Source organism: Manis javanica, chromosome 16, assembly GCF_040802235.1.
Source record: "Manis javanica isolate MJ-LG chromosome 16, MJ_LKY, whole genome shotgun sequence".
Taxonomy (NCBI): domain Eukaryota; kingdom Metazoa; phylum Chordata; class Mammalia; order Pholidota; family Manidae; genus Manis; species Manis javanica.
This window is the reverse complement of record NC_133171.1, coordinates 4274637-4280104: the sequence shown is the minus strand read 5'-3', so window position 1 is coordinate 4280104 and position 5468 is coordinate 4274637.

Here is a 5468-nt window from a genome sequence, read left to right as displayed (position 1 = left end):
CGGGAAGGCAGCACAGCATGGAGAATACAATTAATGACTTTATAGCATTTTACTATGTTGATAGACAGTGACCACAATCAAGGGGGTGAGGTCTTGATAATGTGGAAGAATGTTGAACCACTGTGTTGTGTATGTGAAACCATCATAAGATTGTGTATCAGTGATACTTAAATAAATAAATAAAAATAGGTCCCTTCCTTTGAATATTATGGCCAACATCCCACATATGCTTTCAGTTCTGCTACCCCATGGAGCACTGGATAGAAAAGAAACTGAGTGGTTTGGAAAGAGTCCAAAGTCTCTTAGAAATGAAAGGACGTAGTTCAGGAATCCCCGATCAGGAGATATGCACCTTCTTGTTGCCTTGGAAGCCTTACCAGATTATTTTCCCATCAATTATCTATGCTCCATTTCCCCTCTAATTTGTCATATTTTCCAGCAGAAAGAGAGGAAGACATAATCCATAGTGTCTCCTTCACCATCCTCCTCTCAGGTCCACCCATCAGCTTAGACCCCACTGAACTAAGAGTTCCACTATGTGAGAAAGATCACATCCAACATCAACATATCCCTAAAAGGGACTGAGAGCCTTTAATTAGTCTACTGAGTACTGTGGCTATTTTCTCTGAAATTACTACACTCATATTATTGGTCGAACAGACTAGAAAATTCAATCAGAAACCATTTAAGTCCATCAAATAACTACTTTAAAACACTATATTCATTCATCGAAATTGGCTGATTATTTTATCATTATATAGACAAAAACTACACCACTCAGTGCTGCAGGCAACAGAATGGTGATGATAAAATAAAATAGATAGTTTTGTTCTCTAACATCTATGAATGTATGAGATGGAGGATTTCTCTAAAACCGCAAATTTCTCAGTTTATAGGTAATCAAACCATTACCAGAGGTCAGTATCTTTCCTATAGTTATGAAGTTAATCTTTTGCAAAATTTTATAATTCATCCACTGCTCTATTGTCTATACAGGTAATTTAAAAGAGTTACTTTTATGGGTCTTCACTGTTACTCTGAAACATTACACTGAGCCACAATTCATAAATCTATCTGAAGAAGGGTAGTATTAATGCTGCCCACAGAGGGCTTCCAGCTAAGGAGTCTGGTAACTAGATTTGGGGAAGGACTGGGAAGTAGAGTCCTGCTGGTTTGAAGATGGACATTGTGAACATGACTCAAAATCCTATATACATGCAGCAACTCAAGTGGGAAATTGGATGATGCTAAATTCACTGGCTAAGTCAGAACAAAGGACCAAACTCTTTAAGAATATTTGTTTTGGTATAAATATGATGCTTTCCCAAGAATGTAGGACCAGAAGGGCATGCAAATTCTGTTTGTGGGTTTGTAGGCATTACTTAATTTGCACATGTAAATATAGATTTGGGAGTGTATAGAAAAAGACAGATTCAAAGAGAAACAAATAAAAATGGACTCAAAAGCTGATATTAAAACTTCCTCCTTAATATCCATCTACTTTATTTGGGTTTCTAATTAGGTAAATGAAAATAACATTGTCTAATCATATCTAGGAAGATCTACCTTGAAAATTGGTGTGTGAAAGAAAGAAAATAACATCTGGGATAAAACTCAAAAGGTTTATCATCTAATATAAGGCAAAACCAAAGGCTAAGGACCATGTGCTTCTTATCATGACCAAGACAAATAGAAAGGATGAAGATTTTTTCTCGAAGGTGATATTTTAGATTTGGTCTGATTACTAGACGAAAAGAATCTTCCTACTCATGGTGCATATCCATGCCCATAGTGTGCATTATACCTGTTTTCTTATTTAAAATCTAAACTTAAAGGCAGTCTCCCCAAAGACATACCAGATTAATAATCATTTTAAGTATACCTAAAAGATTTATCTTAGAGACACTGAAACATATCTACATCCCTGGTGGTTAAATGAGGCAGAATTTTGGCCTAAAAACACCCAAACAAAATGTATAAAATTGTTATGCCAGGAGAAATATATTGTATAACAATGTAATAACAAAAGAGTCTCTGATACGTACTAATAGGGAGAGTTAATGAGTATACATGTTTATCAGGACTAAACCCAGAATCTTCATATCATCACCTTATATATGCATGGCAACATACAAATTCAGGTCCCATAGAGATATGGGAATAATTTCCATTTTTGCCCATTCACTTTTTCATTCTAAAATATAAAGCAAGCAAGTACTTTCAAAATGTATTAGGATTTCTGCTGAGAGATTTTTTCAAAGCAATTAGTATTTTTGATGATAAATACAACTATTTAACATACTATCATTTTAGTATTTCTCATTTAAAAAACATTATAAAGTAAAGAAACAGTGCCCTTCCTGGCATCATGTGTGGATGAGTGGGGAATATGGCTTTTACTTCTTTTCCTCAAATCTCCGCTAAGTCCAAGCTCCAGTCCCAAAGAAGCAGTTGTGCCAAGTGAATCCCTTACTTGGATGTAACTATGAATTACCAGGGCAACGTCTCCTGTTTTAAGTCATACGAGTTAGATTTCAAGACAGCAAGGAACTATGAGATTTCCCATGAATAAAAGAACTTTCTGTGAGTCAGGAAGCCTGAGGAGGAACCTGGCCCCTACATCGTAAGTGTAAGAGTGACCCATTCTGCCCAGGCATCCTTGAGAAGCTGTGACAATCACCACTACACAAAAATTTAAATAAAAATGAATGGACACCATAACAATTATTGAGTCATCTTTCAATAACTGCATGAATTCCCTAGACAACATTTCCAACTAGGTGCTCTGGCATCTGCTTCAGCATTTCCAATAACGACTTACCAAAAATGATTTTTTATTTTCAGAAGGAGGATTACAATACCTTCTGTATGTAGTATGTTTTACCCTTCTCAAAGCATTATCTATGGACTTCAAGGGGTTCTGAAGCTCCTTCAGAGGGTCTTCCCTTGGGATTCAAAACTACTTTCATAATAAAAGAAGACATTATTTGCCTTTTTCACTATGTTGACATCTGCCCTCATGGTACAAAAGTGATGATTAAAACTGCTGGCATTTAGTACAGAAAAAGGACTAGTACTAAACAGAACTGGCAGTCACTAGATTTTTCCTTACCACCCACTCACAAGAAAAAGCAAAAACAAAAAAAGCTAATTTTACTTAACGACCTTGGTGAAGCAGTTAAAATGAACTTACTAAATCTGAAGACTTGCATACACATTTCTAAATATCCTGTTTAATGAAATGGGAGGGGCCCAGAGAGTGTTTCAGATCATACCCAAGAATGATGCCTGCCTTGATGAAAAGCCTGTGTGCCATCTCTTGAGGTGCAAGCTCAGTTAGTGGCCATCTCCATGTAGCACCATTTATACTTGGAAGAAGGGTTGATGGAATCTCTGGCTATTCAGATTTGGCTACCTGGCAAACACATGTCAAAAATCAACTATATGAGTCTATCAGTTCAAGGTGAACAACTGGCAGTCCTTGTAGCCAAAGATAAAACACCAAAACATGGAGGGCTACACTAAGAAAATTGTACTTTGGAATAAACAGCGATGCCCATATCTGTGAAAACAATGAATTTCAATTGCAAAATCTGCTACCAGAAGCTTACTTACCAAATGTAGATTTTTCCCAAAACACAGAGATTAAGCCAAGGCATTTCACACTCCTCTTTGCTATTGTTGACAAGACACTTCACCTGCACCAGGAAATATGAGCTACGTGTCCCAGTTTCTCGGGCCTTTTCAGATACCCATTCGGTGTTCCCAATGACAAATCAGCACCCAACACAGCTCAGCAAACACAGCTACCACCCTGAGGCCCACCTGGGAGTAGCCAGGGTACTGACTACACAGTGGAGGAGAATTATAAGCCTTGAGAACCCAACGGTCAGCGTCTGCAGTTTGGTGACGACACTGAGGGTTCCCCATCCAGCCAGAGCCTCATGGAATATTCCTCAGCTAGGAAGCGATGGCCGGAGGCGGCCCTCATATGAGGTGTGCTTGCACTCTCCTATCCCCCCGCTCAACCTGTCCAAGCCCCCCAGGACACCACGCTCCCAGGCTTGGGGGTGGGGAGGTTACCCTGGTGACACGCCTGTGCGGGGGAGCTGGTGTGCCTGGCAGTCCTCATCAGCAAGCATAAACAATACAGTAAGCACGCCAAAACCCGCCACGTGACGTTCTGTCCCACCCAAACCCAGGCAAACAAAAAACAAACAAATTTTTTAAAGATGATGAAATAGGAAACAATTACTTAAGAAAGTTCCCTTGATTCCACAGGGTAACAGCAAACAAGGAAACAATAAACAAATAAATAGCCTTCAAGAGTAAAAGTTGCTTTCCTTTTTAATATTAAACTCTACACTGCAATATGAGACCCACACCCATTGTACATGCGAATGATCCCAAAAACTCAAAGTAATTAAGAAATAAAGTTTTAATAAAGAAAATTGTTGTGGCTCCTGGAGCAGCTGATACATCCTTTAGAGCGAGCTCCATTCGCTTGGGAATTTTTAATTCTACCTGTGGACTTGGATGAGCACCCTTTTCCCATGGTGATAATACGTCTGAGAGGAACTATCAGGGCTTTAATTAGCCTGAGGCAAACTTGTGAGCCTATGGCAGCTCCAACCCCTCCTACCTGTGGCTCCAGCTCTCCTCTCTCTTCCCAGGACCCCAGTGTTTTCCAGGCTCCTAGCTTCCACCTCCTAGAAGGACAATCCCGCAGGCACACGCGTCCTCAAACGTTAGTAGGCACCCCGGAATCAGTTACCTGCTGTCCTGTATCCCTTCTCCTTTCTTCCCATGACAGCCTGGCTTTGTTCTCATGAACCATCCCCTTCTTGCTCTCTGCCTGTGGTTGAGATGGAGTTGATGCCACCCCACAGGAGCCAGGATAAACATATGGCTTAGCACCCCAGAGCAGCACCTTCCACTGTGGGCCACCGGCTGAGCAATGGACCCATGGCCAAGTCAGCCAGATCAGCATGACCCTCAGGATGTCACCAAGGACCACAAAGAAATGCTGTTCTTCTTCCGAAGCTGCCGGGACAACCACCTGGCCGCCCTTGAGAATAAGGCTGCCTAAACGAAAGCAGCAGAGAGACGAACAGACCCAGGAGAAGGGTGGGGGTAGGGGTGGGGTCCTCTTGACATCGTTATAGCACCTGGTTCTAATGATCCAGATTTCTGAGTAAGCAGGTTTGGACTGGGTTTTCCATCATTTGCAACCAAGAGTCTTAACTGAGTATTGTAGTAACTTAACCATTAGGACACCACCACCACAACCAGAAGAAGGTAGTGCTTAAACCAAAGGGCGAGAACCCCAGTGAATAAACTGCAGACACCTGTGAAATTAACGAGGCTGATACAGGCAAGATGTTTCCCCCACATCCATTCACATTTTTTTAAATACCATATAAATAACAGCCTACATCGTTTCTGGATAAAGTCAGCTTTGCTGTTTT